The sequence below is a fragment of the Leptonychotes weddellii genome, chromosome 5 (genome assembly GCF_054177405.1).
Source record: "Leptonychotes weddellii isolate Sample4059 chromosome 5, ASM5417740v2, whole genome shotgun sequence".
NCBI lineage: Eukaryota > Metazoa > Chordata > Mammalia > Carnivora > Phocidae > Leptonychotes > Leptonychotes weddellii.
In genome coordinates this window covers 122,987,022-123,005,421 of record NC_138373.1, presented here as the reverse complement: position 1 = coordinate 123,005,421, position 18,400 = coordinate 122,987,022, and the positions used below count along the sequence as shown (strand labels likewise).

At 37.8% G+C, this 18,400-nt stretch overlaps 1 protein-coding gene and 1 pseudogene across 1 annotated transcript in view; one reads left to right on the top strand and one right to left on the bottom strand.

Annotated features, from left to right (window-relative positions):
• NAV3 (neuron navigator 3) overlaps positions 1-18,400 on the bottom strand; it is a 773,874-nt gene that overhangs the window by 578,865 nt on the left and 176,609 nt on the right. The window lies entirely within an intron of this gene.
• On the top strand, positions 5,524-6,126 carry LOC102726738 (ATP synthase peripheral stalk subunit d, mitochondrial pseudogene; annotated as a pseudogene).

Here is an 18,400-nt window from a genome sequence, read left to right as displayed (position 1 = left end):
CTAAAACTAAATATCACTCAATTTTTAATTGTAGTCAACCAAGCACAGATTTTTAAAGTAGGCATTAATGAAAAACATCACTAATCATAAATTTTGTTTGTGCAGTGATGTCATGTCCCAGTCACAAACCAAGCTGGCAACTAACCTGAGAGTAGAATTCATAATAAATCCTAATCTAAAAGTATAGGGCTTTAAAAGCCCAGGTTAGACTTTAAAATATTCTAAGTTCCTGTCCTATAGCATGAACAAACATGGGTCACTGACTCTGTCAAAGATACACACAAATCTTGTTTGCTCCAAAATTCTACAATGCAACTCACTGACGCTTTTGCAGTGTAGACCGTCCTCTTAGCATCATACTTCCCTTTTCTCTTGTGTCTTGCCACGAGAGCTCAGTGCCCAGAACCGCTTCACAAGTGTTACATCAAATTTTATTATCACAGTGTAGAAAGAATACAATAACACACAAATGTTAATAAAGATAAATGTTTAAGATAAATAGGCGTGAACAGAATTCATGGTATCTGGAATGGTATACTCAGCATGGTGAGAACTCTATATTTGCCTAATGTACTGAAAAAAAAAATTCAAAAACAACTACCCATGCAAAGGAAGGCTAGTCCTAAGAACATGAGTTGTACTGAGAAAAGGATTTTAAAATTATGCAACTATTTTCTTCATGAATGGAAATGAATTTCCCATAATCGATGTGATTCTTCTCCACACCTGGACCTATACCTATTTCCAGTGTTCTGAAAATTAGTGTAGATGAGGGCCAACTGTACCAAGAATGCTTCTCACAAACCTCCAGAAGATAAAGCCATTCATGCAAAGTTGAAAGCCTACGAATTTCTTCTAAGGACCAAGGTAAAAAACAGTTTAGATACTCTTGAAGCAAATAAGAGATTTATAATTAAATGTCTTTATAGGGATTATCATTCTGGAACACTTAGCACCTAGAGGATCCCTCAAGTCATGTTACCTAAGGAACTGTTCTGGAAATTTTGTTTCAGAAAATACCTTTTTATTGCCTGCATGATGGAAAAGAACTTGTACATATGAAACTGACACATGCTAGGAGTGGGGTGGAGGACACTGGAGGGGCTGGGGACAGGGGGGGCGGGTGGCAGTCCAGTTCTTTCAGTCCTCGCTCTCAGAGTTAAACATTCTGAGGTTCTACTCAGTTTTCCCTCCACTTCTTTCAGAGGAAGAGGAAGTAAACAGTACAAAGGAAGAGGGGATGAAAATGAGGTAGCCTCCCTGCTTTTTCTTTTCCCCACATATCCTATGGAAAGATATGCAAGCTGTCTAACCACAAGCAAATTCTGTTTTACCCATAGTTTAGTGTCAATGTACACAGCAGTTCATTGTATTTGGGGCTGAACCCTCATAATTGAGTACACAAGTCACTTCCTCACCAAACCTGACCACCCAATGACAAGTCAACAAACTTGAAATGGATGCTTTGCACATGACCCTGCCAAGGACATTTAAGAAGAGCAACCTGGTCTCTACCAGACTCAGAGTCTCTACTGGAGTCTCTATTGGATCCATCACCTGCGGGGGTGCCAATTTTGTTTAAATTGAAAAGTGTATGTGTAAGTGTGTTTTCATGAATATGTGTATGTGCATAGAAGAAACAGTTATCTCTGAGAAGTGGAAGGAGAGGTGTTTTTACTTTTACTTAGAGAAATTTTCAAAGGATAAGGAAGTGAAGCAAACAGCATAATGAATTTGTGTACCCAAAAGTTATCATGGCCAATACAGTTTCAGCTAGATCCCACTTCTTTTCTCATTTAAAATTCTTTTGAAGCAAATCTCATCATGTATCATCTTCCTACAAATGCTTTTCATTAAATTTTTACTGAACATATTTTCCGAAGCTTTTAACATGATGATTTATTACTTTTATATTAAAAAAACAGTAAATGCTATCAAATTAAAAATATGGAATCCAAGGCAGTACCAAGAGACCATTAACAAGTAAATGGAAATTGTAAACCAATATTAATAAGGAATACAGCTCATGATTATAATGTTTATCGACTTGGCATTAGAGACCTCTTACTAACATTTCTTATTTCAGATATCTTTTCACCTCTTATTGTTTTTAGTTTGGGAGAATGTGCAGGCCTTTAAACCGACAGTAAACAGCACAAACACATGAAATAAGAATCAAAATACTGATTTCGTCCTCAATACCTGGCTGCAGATATTCCTCTACCTTCTCCATTTTCTCAGTTCTGTGTCACCATGCATGTGTTAACATCACTTGCACGTCCTTTGTGCAATCCAAAAAGAATTCAAATGTTGAAGGAGTCATGACCTAAGATATTTATGTATTTAAAGCCTAATGAAAATCATGCACAATTCACAGTGTAGCTTCAAAATATACATTTTGTTCAAAAGTGCTTTTTGGTAATTGAAATATGCATTATTTTATAAAGGGTGTAATGCCATGGCCCTTTTAAGAATCATGTTAAATTTGAAAGCTAAAGTAGAAAGTAAAATGACCTTTCATTTAAAACTACTACCTAAATCCAACATTGACCACCTTTTGGAAAATGAAAGGTGATTTGTACTAAGTAGGGTCCCAGAGTGGCCCATCATTACAAACACATCTTTGAAGAGAAGTACACTCACTGTAGTCAGTCATATTCTTCCAGCGTGGGCCAAGCTGTGTTAGGGGTCAAGTACAGAAAACAGTAAACTAAGGTTCTAATGAGAGTGAGAGGGAAGGACTAAATGGGATACTACGTATAAAAATGAACATATCCTGTCCAAAAATTTCTTATCTGACAATAAAAATCTGACCCCTAGTTTAATGCAGTCCCCATAGTACAAATCACATACCCCTCTCCATAATCCGTACTCCTTACCTGAAGAAAGGCTTGAACTGCGGCAACGTCAGACCTGACAGGGGAGAAGTATAGTTCCTCCCATTTAGATGCATTTTCATCAGGCAGTTCCAGTATAGAGCTCAGTAGTTTCACAGAGTACTGGACTTCAGGAAATAACCAAAGATGCTTTCTAATTTAATCCTGACTTCAGCGAAAAACTCACTGATATCCTACTATGTATCATTTTAAAACTGTCTCCTCTTGCCTTCCTTTTCAGGCCTACCAGAACAACCTAAAAGTGACGTTGCTAGTATTTCTAATTAAAACCAAAAGGAGGGGTGTCTGGGTGGCTCAGTTGGTTAAGTGACTGCCTTCGGCTCAGGTCATGATCCTGGAGTCCCTGGATCGAGTCCCGCATCGGGCTCCCTGCTCAGCGGGGGGTCTGCTTCTCCCTCTGACCCTCTTCCCTCTCGTGCTCTCTGTCTCTCATTCTCTCTCTCAAATAAATAAATAAAATCTTTAAAAAAAAAAATAAAACCAAAAGAAACCATGGCTGAAATATATAAATAATCCTCTCTGGAAAGACCTGTCTTGTCACTTGTTTTCTGGATTATGAAAATACAGTTCGCGTCACAGCCATGCTCCCTGCTGAATCAGACCACGAAATGAGTTTCTCACTGGCAAAGCTGCTTTTACATCTGGCTGCTGTCAGGCCCGGCTACCGATCATCATTCTGAGGTGGATTCCATCAATCCAGTTACGAGGGAGGCACAACAGGCAGGGGTCCGTCACCATCAGCACACCTCAGCCAGGGACAGTACGAGCAGCACGTGTCCATGACCTGGCCACCGAGCATAGGGCATCCAGCTGCTAACCCAGACCACCTTCCATCTCACAACCTGAGTTCCTATCACACAAAACAATTAAGAAGTACCAGTCCAGGTATGCGAAACAACAGAGAAGCCAGAACAGTGGCTGAAACAGAAACACCTGGCTTATTCTGAGCCAAACAAATTCTTCGATGGCAACATGTATGAGAGAATGTATTATTTATTGAACACTCATACTACAAGAGAGCAAGAGGGTAAAATGACGCCTTTAATGAAATAACAAATCAATAAAAATTCACTCCATTCTACTTCAGTAAGAATCTCAGAGGACTGTTCCCTGATTCTGTAATAAAAAACGTACATTGCTCTGCGCTAGCACAGCAATAAATAGTTCATCTCCTATAGTTCTTGCTATTGCAGTGGGAGGCAAAGGATTTCTAACATTTTAAAATGAGATGATTCATGTGATGTTTCAGTTGGCAATGTAAATAGTTTATCCATATTTCAGTTCATACATCTCCATATTTTAATATTAATTTATCATGGACATTAGTCAGATCTTGCTATGCCTTTGCAGATCTCATTATTCTTCAAATATAAAGTCTGATTTTTAAAAACCCTATATTTAAACAACATTACAATCACATAAAACTTCTAGCATACCCCAACAAAGAGACATAAAAGTAAAACATTCAGAATAATATATATGATTGCCTGCACACAATTTTTTTAAGGAACTGCTATCTTTGATTTAAAAAATTCACAACCTACAACTTTATTTCTTCTGAAGATGGGTACTTACAGACCTCTAGAAACAAGCTTTACTATGAAGAACAATGCTTTGAGGGTGGGAGTGGGTAGGCTTTCCCCCAGAATGTATGGGTCTCCTGATAGGAATTTTAATGTTTCTTCAGGAATATCAAATGTTCTAATCTCAAATGACCTCACACATCACATCAGGTACAATGATGGTTCATCTGCCCTGAAAACCAACACTAGGAAGAACAATGCTGCCTATATTCACACATGATGTCTTTTTCCTCCTATGTGAACAAATATATTTCTTCTTACATAGTACTCTCAAAAACCTCACATATTTCTACTGTAGTCCAGCATTACATTTTTCATTTACTTCATTTACATTTAAAAAACCACTAACACAAAATATCAAACATTGTACTAAGAGCTTTACAAATACTAACCCTTCACCTTTATAATATCCCTTTAAGGTAGATGATATTATCATCGATATGTCAGAGATCAGGAGACTGAGATACAGAGTCTAGTATTTTCCCAAGGTCAAATGGCTATATGTGGCAAAGTTGAGATTAGAACCCAGGAATCTGACTCCACGAAAAATAGTTTCAAGGCTTTCTACTAATCATGCATAATACTGATGAGGTACAACCACTTCATGCATCTTTTCAGAAATCTTAGGCTGAGAAAATGATTCTAAAATTCACTTGAAGGTTAAATATATACAAATAGTAAGAAAATTTCCTGGAAAAAAAAAGGTAATGTTTTTCCCTACCAGGTGCTTAAAAAAAACATGAGCATTTCATATACAAAGATGATCATTCAATTCAAATCAGTGATGAGAAGAAATAACCCAGTAAGTGGCACAGAGGCAAACCACTTTCCCAGTCCTCAATCTGGGAAAACAATTTAAGATGCCTGTAAATATATAATATAAATATCATTTTAGTATATTAAAATACATTAATTAAAACACGATATTCTCATACTTTGTATTCTAGATTCTGCCAAAGCAAAGGAGAGGACAGTCATACCTCTAAAAAGGTTTTATCATCAAAAACACAGGTAAAGGACCCAGTTCCGTTCCTTGCTGCTGTGGACTCTGGGCCGTCGGAGTCGGTGAAGGATCTCAAGATGGCTGCACGAAAACTTGCTCTAAAAACCATTGACTGGGTAGCTTTTGGGGAGATCATACCCAGAAACCAGAAGGCCATTGCTAACTCCTTGAAATCCTGGAATGAGACACTTACCATCCAGATTGGCTATACTCTCCCGGAGAAACCACCTGCTATCGACTGGGCCTACTACAAAGCCAATGTGGCGAAGGCTGGTTTGGTAGATGACTTTGAGAAGAAGTTTAATGCCCTGAAGTTTCCTGTGCCAGAGGATAAATATACTGTTCAGGTGGATGCTGAAGAAAAAGGAAGATGTGAAAAGTTGTGCCGAGTTTTTGTCTCTCTCAAAGGCCAGGATTGAGGAATATGAAAAAGAGCTGGAGAAGATGAGGAATATAATTCCATTTGATCAGATGACCATTGAGTACCTGAATGAAGTCTTCCCAGAAACCAAATTAGACAAGAAGAAGTATCCCTATTGGCCTCACAAGCCAATTGAGAATTTATAAACTTGAGTTGGGGAGAAAGCTCTGGCCCTCGTATTGTAAATGCTGGACATTAAAAATAATGATACGGTGAGAAAAAAAAAAAAACACAGGTAAAGTTTAAACAGTATCTGCTTTATACACTCAAAACAATTTTTAAAAATAACCACTGATTTCATAAATGCTCTGATAGAGATGTCTAGTGCTACTCATATCTGAGTCTCCTCTCCTTCCAGGTCCATACAGTTTGCTGGGCTCAGTGACTGCTTCCAGCCAATGAGACAGAAAAACTAAATCACAGTGCTGTGACTGAAAATGTAACATAGCCCAGATGGTGCTGGTAAATAACGGTGGGGCTCCCTCAGCTTGGGTCACCGAGTGGCTGTGTGAAACAGAGCACACCATCACCTTCAGATGAATACGCAGCATGAAAAAAATGCACTTTTTTTCATTGAGCTACAGAGATTTCAGGTTTAGTTATTTATTCCTGCTGCATAGGCTAGTCTATCCTAATTAGTATAAATGCGAACATGGCAAAACAATGTACTAATGAAGCTGTATAGGAGAATGATAGGTCATTTATAAAGCCACAGTGGAATTCAAAAGAACATTAGAGACGGTAAGCAATAAACAATGTAAAATTCAAATCAAGAATTATCGGTCAAATTTGACAGGCTTCCCAAAAGTGTAAAGGAAAAATACAAAAGTTGACTACAATAAAGTTAACGATAAAATTAAAGGTAATTGATTTTTAACATATGGATGACAGATCCATTATTTTCTTGATGAAGAAACTAAGACAAATAGATCAAATATAATAACCCAACATATTTTAAAATAGAGCTAAATAAAGACCTGCAGGATCAGTTGAAATGATTCTGCACATACGAGTCAATAATAAAAGAATAATGGGGCTGAATTGGATTAAAGAATCGGTCCAATAGATACATGCAAAGAAAAAAAAAATCAAGCCATAGACATTTGCTCTGAGATAATACATTCAAAAGACAAGAAATAAGAAGGATACCAAATATGGCCTTGTGGCTCAGAATTTTAAACACTCAGCCAAACAGTATTCATAATGCAAGTTTTTCTAAAAATGAAAATATTCATAGGATTTATAGGAAAGCAAGAGTTTAGTTGCTTTCTTTTTATTTATTTTTTGCCAAAAATTTTAAAGACCATAAACTACAGTGGCATCCCAGGTACCCTATAAAAACATGAACAAAAAAGAGATCCTTTAAGGAAAAATGATTGCAAAACTTGAGAGCATAAAAAGAGTCTGAGTGTTTGAATACTAAATGAGACATGCTGCGCATGTAAGTGCTTGGATATGTACGACTGTCCGCTCTGGCAACATTTACGCTCAACCTAGAAAATTGAAAAAAATTATCATACATTTCATTTTCTTCATATAGTTTTCTTTGATGCTACAGTAAAATTTTTTGCAGCTTTCAAGGAATTTCAAGATTGCTGTCAGTGATAAGAAACAAGTGAGAGGAGTCTGATTGGTTTGGATTTATTGATAGAGACTTGATTATATTTTATTTCAGGAAGTTCTATCTGTTGCAGTAATGAGAAAATAATTACTGTGCAGAAGCTTTTATCATCAAATACTTCATCCATTTACTGGTCCTCTGCATAGAGTCAGTATATAACAAAAAATACATATGCAATACTTTTCTGATAGCTTTATACATTAATGAGAATAGAAATAATTTCCAGCATATCTAACCTCCCAGGCCTGGAGTGTAAGTTTGTTTTAACTTTACATAATGTTTAACCTTGCCAGAATCCACATTTACATTCTATGTTATGGACATCCCAATCGGTCAAGACCTTTATTAAATCAACACAATCAGGTATCTTAATAAGATACAGAGGAACTGAAGGTAGGGTACTCCCAAGAGCTTAATAATGAAGCTAATGAGGACAAATCAAAAATAAAGACACAAGAAAATATAAGCAAAACCCCAACACAATTCAAAACTGATGTAGCTGTGTGGTAATACATGCATAAAGTGCCAAGGAGAAAGTTAATAATTGTTATTTCAATGATAGAAATCAGAAGGGCTTCAAGGAAGAGTTGAAAAAATATGTACAATTTTTAAAATGTTTATATGTATATTAGCAGTATTGACATAAAACCAGAAACTTAAGAACAAAAGAGTTGAAAATGCAAAATGTATCACTTTTCCCACTCAACCATGTTTATCTTCAATCCCTAAAGATACTATTGGGTTGGGGCGCCTGGGTGGCTCAGTCGTGAAGCGTCTGCCTTCGGCTCGGGTCCTGATCCCAGGGTCCTGGGATCGAGCCCCGCATCAGGCTCCCTGCTCAGTGGGGAGTCTGCTTCTCCCTCTCCCACTCCCTCTGCTTGTGTTCCCTCTCTGTCTCATTCTCTGACAAATAAATAAATTAAAAAAAAAAAAAAAAGATACTATTGGGTTGGGGCACCTGGGTAGCTCAGTCATTTGGGTGTCTGGCTTGGCTCAGGTCATGATCTCAGTGTCCCCTGCTCAGCAGCGAGTCTACTTCTCCCTCTCCCTTTGCCCTCCCCCTGCTTGTTCTCTCTGTCTCTCTCTCTTTCTCGCTCTCATATAAAATCTTTTTTTTTTTTTTTAAGATACTATTGGGCTGAAAAAGGTCCATGGGCATCACTCAATTTCTGGCTATCACAGTGGCTGGTACCACCAACTAGACAGTTTTCCCAATCAGACACCTGTGCACTTATTCTGCAAGTCTCCTTCCTACATTACTATATTCACTTAATCACAAAGGCTTCCTGATTCAATCTCTTAAATTCCTCTTCAACCTAACTTCTTTATACCTCTGCTACCTCAGACTGACCTTAAGCCTCCTTCATTCCTTATGGGGATCACTAAGAACTATCCTTCTGAAAGGTTTACCTTACCTTCTGAAATCCACTATTCACCCAAAGAGTCGTCCTTTTTTTTTTTTATGCCAAAGTATTTTTTTATTTAATTTCGATTAACATATAATGTATTATTGGTTTCAGAGGTACAGGTCTGTGATTCCTCAGTCTTATATAATTCTCAGTACTCATCATATCATGTGCCCTCCTTAATGTCTACCACCCAGTTACCCCATCTTCTCACCCCCCTCCCCTCCAGCAACCCTCAGTTTCCTCCCATGATTAAGAGTCTCTTATGGTTGATCTCCCTCTCTGGTTTCATCTTATTTTTTCCTCTCTTCTCCTATGATCTTGTTTTGTTTCTTAAATTCCACATAACAGTGAGATCATATAATTGTCTTTCTCAGATTGACTTACTTCGCTTAGCATAATACCATCTAGTTCCATCCATGTCATTACAAATGGCAGGATTTCATTTTTTGACTGCTGTGTAATGTTCCACTGTGTGTGTATATGTGTATGTGCACACACACACACATCTTCTTTATCCACCCATCTGTCAATGGACATCTGGACTCAAAGAGTCATCCTTTGAAAGTACAGATTCCATAATGGCACTTGCCTCCTTAAATGGCATTCATTGGCTTCCTATTTGCTCCAAGATGAAGTCCCAACTCTGCAGTGTAACTTACAAAGGTCCTTAAGAATCTGGCACTGAGGGCGCCTGGGTGGCTCAGTTGGTTAAGCGACTGCCTTCGGCTCAGGTCATGATCCTGGAGTCCCGGGATCGAGTCCCGCATCGGGCTCCCTGCTCGGCAGGGAGTCTGCTTCTCCCTCTGACCCTCCTCCCTCTCATGCTCTCTGTCTCTCATTCTCTCTGTCTCAAATAAATAAATAAAATAAAATAAAAAAAAAAAAGAATCTGGCACTGAGGGTCTCTCCACCCATACCACTGATCACTCTGCACCCCACCTATCCCATCTCTGCTCCAAACACACTGAAATGTTGAACACCAGGCTCCCTTAACCAAACCATGTTCATCTTTACCTTTTTTTTTTCTAGAAACTCCCTTTTCTATCCCTTTTTATCTAAATTCTGCTCAAAGTTCAGACCTTGGCTCAAATGTTACTCCCTCTGGGTTTTTAACATTGACCTCTCACTCTTGGTTAGGTGTTCCTCCTAACCCAACCTCCACAGCACCTGATGCTTCCTCCTATCATAGCACTTACTACACAGTATTTGATATGGACTGACTGTTTGTGTCTCCATCCCTCAAATTCATATGAAGTCCCAACCCCCAAGTAATGGGTTTTTAGAGGTGGGACCTTTGGGAAGTAACTAGGTTTAGATGAAGACATGAACACAGAACCTCCATGGTAGGATTCATGCCCTTATAAAAATATTAAAAGACAAGATTTCTCTTTCACTGCATGCACCAAGGAAAGACCTTATGAGGATATAACCAGGATAAGGACTTTCCCCAAGAACCTGACCATGGCAACCTGATCACAGATTTCCAGACTCTAGAACGGAAATACACGTTATTTAGAGCACCAAGTCTGTGTTGTTATAGCAGCCTGAACTGAGACGACATCGTAATCACCCATATACATGTGTGAACCCACAGCTGAGAAGCACACACCACAAGCACAAGGATCTGTCCATGAGGGTTCAACACCACAGTCTTAGCACTGACACGGCTACTACCATAGCAGTAGAGTCAATAATGAAACTCACTGGAAATAGCAAGCCGATGTGACATATTAATTGAATTTCCTAACAGAAACTTCATTAAATACAATTAAAACTCTGTTACTTTCTTACATATTGAATACTTTAAAGTCTACAGTGTTATCCTAGAATAAAGTCACAAAGCATAATGTTAGGAAAAAGAAAAAATGGTAACAGAAAAGGTTTGGAGAATGGAGATGACTATTTGCACAATTTCAGTCAAAAATTAAATTCAAGAGAATTCTTCCTTTTCTTAAACTAGGCATCGTAGCCTTAAAAATTTCACCATATTTATTTCACCCTTGCCCACTGAGTAGTAGGCAAGGCAGATTATGGATCTGACTTCAACTCCAAGTCTAAGAAGGACGTAGTGTGCATCAATCCTGGTATTTGTCTTCCTCCATCAGTAATTGAGAGATAGACCTGTGACACAGTTCTGGCCAATGAGATGGGAGGCTTCAGAGAGGGTTAGAAGTATCAAAGGAAGTGAGTGCTGAATACGAATAAGGACACATGCAGTTCCAATGGCCACTGCACCATCTCGCTCCATGAGAAGCAAGCATGGTGACATGTCACCAAGAAGGAAGAATTTCAGTGACCCAAAAGATTCAGGTCTGGGGCCCTAACTGAACACCTGAAGCTCACTTTACCTCTGAATTTCCCTTTCATGAGACAGTAAAATTTCTTACTGTTTAACCCAGTGGAAGCGTGTTTTGCTACCTGCAGCCTGCCTGATAGTCATTCTCTCTCCCTGGTCCACAGCTGACTCATCTATTAAGTAAGTGCTTGAAAAAGCAAACTCTAAGCTGATATTTTCTGCATGTGGTCCAACAACCCCATGCATCAAAACCAGTGGGGCACATTTTAAAAAGACAAATTTAGTAGGCCCCACATTAGACCTACTAAACCAGATTCTTCTGAGATGGATAAGAACCTCCATTTTAAAGCAGCATTCCTAGCTTTACAATAAAATTTGAGACTTGTCTTGATACATGAGAGATAGGAGTGCTTTTAACAGTTCTAGGTGCTTTTGACTTATATATCAAAATCATTTCTCTTCCAATTAGTATGAATGTATGAATACATATGCAAAAATAACTGATACTTTAAAGGAATTATAAATTATTCTGATGAAGCAAAAGTCAAGCTTGCAAATGGGTCTTATGAAATTACTATTATGAGGTTAGCACCTAAAAATGTGGAACTGGCACTTTCATCTTGCCTAACAGTGGTGACAAAAGATCATTTTTTGCCTGTTGCTACCTTTTGTGTGTGTGTGTGTGGTCTTTCAAGGATTTTAATGTACTATTTCAGAAGAAGAACACCCGCTGCACTTAGTAACGTCCAATACAAAGAGTGGTGTAGTTAAAACAATGGGAGGAAATGGCTGCAACCAAGTATTGGACCTCTGACTCTTAGGATAAATTGTTGTTTTCAGTAGTTCACAAACTCCCCCTATCTCACTGATTATTCTTGGCTGACTGTTGCTACTTTACCCTGTCACTAGGAGGAGTAACGTTAGCCTAGGATTACTCTGGCAGACTTAAAAAGACTCACTACACCTGCATTGTATTTTTACTATTCAATTTTGAGTTTTTTGTACTTCCCCGAATAAACAAATATAATGCCAATAGGAAAGATGTATTAAGTACTTACTATCTACCAAAACTTCGCTGTGCATGTGGGTGTGTATGTGTGTATCTAAAATACAAGGTAATACAGAAAAGCAAACTGATGGCAGCATTAACAGTGCAACTTTTTATTTTAAAAAACATATTGCTATTTTATCATCATTCCACTTAAAAAGTATAAAAAGTATAAAAAATAAAAATATCTACACATTGAAGGCTGGTCTTCAACCAAGGTGCACTTCTTGGTGTACTTTGGGGTACTAACATTGTCTCCTCTCTAGCATGTAAGTGATAGGATCAAGGCTAATATCATCTCTGGCAATGAAAGAAGGCAAGAGGAACATGAAAACAAACAAAAAAACCTAATAGTTTCATCCTGAATGTAATAGGTTGGAAAAGTTACTTGCTGTCAAACCAGCCCTGGAAAATCCCTGGAAGTCTCATCTTTATTTCCTGCTTATTCCCCATTTCCATCCTTATTTCCTCCCTACTATCTATTCCTTGACCAACCTCCCTCACCCACACACACACACACACAAAATAAAAAAGTCGGAAATGAAAGGTCATTGTATTATACTAGAAACTGATAACAATTTTTTCTTAACTCTCAAAATGTCAGACTCAGCTTGGTTCAATGTGCTCTTGATTTAGTGCTGTTATTGAATTACTTCTTTTTGATACCTGCCCAATCTCTATGAAACAAGAACTCATCTTTAAATCTTTTTATTTTTAAGGAAAACAAAACTGAGCCACTGTGTGTTCTAGAAAAGAGTTTATGGTATACATTATCAGCTGAAATAGGGAAACTCTTTTGAAAATTTCACATCCACTGTAATTTTATATTATATGTAATTTTTTCTTGAGATATGTTGCTGTGTTCTTGAAATTGTGATAACTGCCTGGGTTTCTGAGTAAAAGCAGGGTTCCTTGGTCCTTCTGTTGACCACTAATCAATATTGCTTCAGCAACTTTCCAAGTACAGAATAGGATTCTTTTTGAACATAATTTATTGGCACTCCAAGTAAGAATATACACACAAGGACTATCATTTGGATAATCAAGATGATGTTTTTAAAGCTTGTGGGGGCATCTTATTAAAGGTATAAAAATTCTATCTACTTTCAATACATTGTTCCTACCACTGTTGAGAAACTATGTTCCATGAATATTTTCACGTTTCTGCACATTCAGGACTTTTTGAGTAAAAATTACTGGCAACCTGGGTTAAAGGATGATTGAATGGTAACCACACATTGGAAGTGAGAGATAAATTTTTCCAGAGAGATTTCAGGGCTTATCTCCCTCAGCGCTACTTGTGTACATTTTAAGGGTAATAAAAATCTAGGGACCTTTCTTTCTCCTCCCAGACAGGACTTATCTGTGGGGGAGTAAGGACTATGTTTGCTGCCCTACCCTAAGCTCCGAGCTTCATAATTTGGGGGTTCCTCTCCTTGGGCACAGTCCCCGCATGCACAGATACATCTAGTCTGCATTGCACGGCCCCCTGGGGAACTGCAGCACGAGGAATTAGTGCTGCTAAAATGCTCTGTGAATAAATGGTCTGTTCTCTAATCCAGAGTCTCATATTTCTGTTAGCATCTATATGCACACATTACCTCACACGCAAGCCTCTTAGCTTCTAAGTAGAGTGACATCTCAGATCTGTACAATTTTAGACTCAACAACTTCCCACCAATGCTTTTTATTCCGACTCATGGTTTTCCACCTGCACTACCTTTCATCTAGGGGCTTCCTCCACATTATTACTGCAATATCTTCCTAAGACACATCTCACCTTGACCTCTATTTCCCCTCCTTAAATACTGGCATCGCAGGTTGTAAAGTACTATATTATTTAGGAGCAGAATCTTTGGAATTTGACTCTAGCTGGCTCCAAACCCAGCTCTGCCAATTATCTGTTATGTGACCTTAGTTAAGCTACTTAACCTTAGTTTCCTTGTCTACCAAATGGGAATAAGATAATACGTGCAAATAACGTAATTGTTGCCCATGGTTAGCCCTCAGTAAATGGCACTGATAGCACAGTTTCTCAACACCTTAACAATGAATTATAAAGTGGGGCATCTGGGTGGCTCAGTCTTTTGAGCATCTGCCTTCAGCTCAGGTCATGATCCCAGGGTCCTGCGATCAAACCCTGCATCAGGCTCCCTGCTCAAGAGAGAGCCTGCTTCTCTCTCTCCCTCTGCTGCTCCCCCTGCTTATGCTTTCTCACTCTCTCGCTCTCCCTCTGTCAAATAAATAAATAAAATCTTTAAAAAAAATAAAAAAAATTATAAAATTAAAAAAAATTAAATGGATTATAAAGTGCACAGGATGTGCCATTGGAGGGCACTATCACCTGGCTCCCAATCTTCTCATTTACGCCACTCAAACTGTACGCATGCTGCGCCTCTCATCATCCTCAAGGCATCATCTACTTCCACAGCTCCAGGGCTTTACTTGTGCTCTTTCTTCACCTAATGGCATTTATTCTTCTCTCCCATGGAAGCGACTGCTCATCCTTTCAATCCCCACTCTACCATAAAGGCTCCTTCACCTGTGCCCTCGGCAGAGCCAGTCACTGCATCCTCTTGCTCGGGCACCACATCGCTGTCTGAGCTCTCCGTGCACTAGCTGTCATCACTATTATTTATTTACGCATCTGTTTCCCACGCTAGATGGTGTGTTACCCAAGACACGGTCAGTCTGGAATTCTGCCTGTGCATCCATATCCAATGTTTTTTTAAAATAAAGATATTATTTATTGATCAGATTCTCCTAATAGAAAATTTTCCTGAATGAATAAGCATAGCAACTTCTACTTTTTGGTCGTTTTTCTATAAAGTAAAATTTTTCCAGCTCAAAATTTGCAGTTCTAATTTTTTTTTTAAGACCTTATCCATCCGTTTGAGAGGGAGAGCATGAGCGAGCATGAGTGGCGGGGGGGAGGCAGAGGGAGAAGGAGAAGCAGACTCCCTGCTGAGCAGGGCTAAATCCCAGGACCCTAAGATCATGACCTGAGCTGAAGGCAGCTGACCAACTGATTGAGCCACCCAGGTGCTCCTGCAGTTCTAAATTTTCGTTATGAAGGTTTGACTCATGTATCATTTTTGTTTACCTGTACAATATCACATTTTATCCAAGTCTCTGGAGAAAATATCCCTACCATCCACTGCTGGGGAAAAGAGGTCTAAATACAATGTCATACCTTTTCGGTGTGCTCCATATGTATATTTTTTAGGAATTCTTTTGTGGTAAAGAAACATAAAATTTACCACCTTAACCATTTTTTTAAGTGTACAATACACTAATGTTAACTATATCATATTGCCGTGCAAGAGATTTTTAGAACTTTTTCATCTTGCAAAACAAATTATGCCCATTGAACAACACCCAATTTCTGCTTCTCCCTGTCCCTGGTAACCACATTCTACTTTCTGTTTCATTGAGTTTGACTACTTTAGAGATCTCATATAAGTGGAATCATGCAGTGTTTGTCCTTCCATGACTTATTCCACTTAGTCCTCCAGGTTCATTCATATTTCAGCATATAAAAAAAGCTTCCTTCCAATATTCCATTGTATGTATATACCACATTTTCTTTATCCATTCACCCACTGATGGACACCTCTTGGACACCGTAAACAAAGCTGCAATGAAGATGGGTGCACCAATATCTCTTCAAAATCCTGTTTTCAATTCTTTTGTATATACAGTAAATCTTGAGTATATAAATGGCAATTTAGCAATATATTGTTCAATAACCAGAGATTATACAATAACCATGTTTTTTTTATTATGTTATGTTAATCACCATGTTTTTAACTGAAAATAGCATGCAAATTGTGGCACAGACATGAAGTAATCATTTTTCTTTATATCATGCAGTTAGATAGGGTCACAGTGCCTTCTTTGTCCTACCAATAATCTTCCAATTTCTAGATAAAGCAAATACAAAAACAGGACTATAACCTCCTCCACTTTCATTTTTATATTGTCATTGAACATTAATATTGCTGAACATGGTTGGACTAAATTTTTTGGCTTAAACATTGTATCAAAAATTATAATAAGTTTCTTATAGCCTCATGTAGGCATATATTAAACTTAAATGTATATTTATTAGCAAAATCGGTCTTTCTCCTTTACCTTCTATCTCTGCTTCCCCATCTTTTCACCCACATGCATGTACGCTGATGTTGAAAAATAATAAGTATACTTTTGATCCTAACTACTCACTATAACATTTTTAAATTCAAGTACAGTTGACACACAATGTTACACTACAACATTCTGTGATACTTCATTGCTATGATCTGAATCCAAAAAATTATACAACACATGAATTAAAAATACTAGAATGACATTTACATCCTTCTCAAAATATTCAAATATGTCTGCATTCAAACTCTCTTTGAAAAGAATATCAAGCACAGAGCCTTTTTATTGGCTAAACTCACTTTTCATATAATATCCTTCACAAGTGCACCAAGAAAATGCCACAATGTTAAAAACAGAATTTTTTTAAAATGTTTTCTTTATTTATTTCTTTGAGAGAGAGAAAGAGAGAAAGCACACATGCAAGTAGGGGGGCGCACGGGGGACAGAGAAGCAGAAGAAGAAGGAAAGAGATCTCAAGCAGACTCCATGCTGAGCACGGAGCTCGATGCCAGGCTCCATTTCACAACCCTGAGATTATGACCCAAGCTGAAATCAAGAGTCAGACATTTAACAAACCTGAGCCACCCAGGTGCCCCAAACCAGAATTTTTAAAAAATCCTTAAGAATGTTTTTGCCTATCTAATAAACATGTGGCAACTGTCAAATTATCTAGAACAGATAATCTGTCATGTATGCATTTCATAACATTTGCTGTAAATCATGGAGTTGTGGACACTCAACATACATAACGAAATATCACAGCATGAATAGGAAAATAATACTGAGGTCTTTTTTTCTAACAGTCTCACCAGATAATCTCTGAGAAATCTTATGTCTCATTAGAAAGATGAAAATATGACAATTTTTCTATACTAGTACAAACCAGGTAATTAGTATATTTATAGAAAAGAAGTCAATTTTGCATCTTTGGGCATGTTTATATTTTTGGCCAACCAAATTAGTAGAATAAATAAAATAAAGCCTATTCACCTTGAAGAACAGATTTGCAAAAATCCATCAACTTTTTTTTTTTTTTTCTGAAGAATCGGACAAGTGATTATACTAAGGAATTAAATTACTCTGGGGTTTTATATATTTTCTAATAAAATACATATAATATAAGCCATTATATTTAATAACTATATACATACATACAGTGACTTTCATGAATACACATTAAAGAATATACTTAGGGATGGGTTAGCCTGGTGATGGGTATTAAAGAGGGCACATTCTGCATGGAGCACTGGGTGTTATGCACAAACAATGAATCATGGAACACTACATCTAAAACTAATGATGTAATGTATGGGGATTAACATAATAAAAAAAATTTAAAAAAAAACAACAAAAAAACAAAATTATGATGTTTCTCCCATGCCAAAGTAATAATTCTGGTTTAAAAGGAAGTTGTCAATTGGGTAGATACTGTTTAAGTTCAAGGGTGATTAGGACAGATATTTGACATTTTTATTTGGAAAGCTGGTCATTTGGTGACTTTGATGAGATCAATTTCAATGGAATGACAGGGCAGAAAAATCTCAATTGAGTGGAATAAGGTGAAGAGAAAAAGACTAGACAGCCCTTTCGGTAGCTGGTAGGAAACAGGAGTATAAAAAAGAAGAGAGGTGGGAATGCAAGCTGGTGCAGCCACTCTGGAAAACTGTATGGAGGTTCCTCAAAAAGTTGAAAATAGAGCTACCATATGATCCAGCAATTGCACTACTGGGTATTTACCCCAAAGATACAAAAGTACGGATCCGAAGGGGTACGTGCACCCCGATGTTTATAGCAGCAATGTCCACAATAGCCAAACTATGGAAAAAGCCAAGATGTCCATCGACAGATGAATGGATAAAGAAGATGTGGTATATATATATACAATGGAATATTATGCAGCCATCAAAAGGAATGAGATCTTGCCATTTGCAACGACGTGGATGGAACTGGAGGGTATTATGTTGAGTGAAATAAGT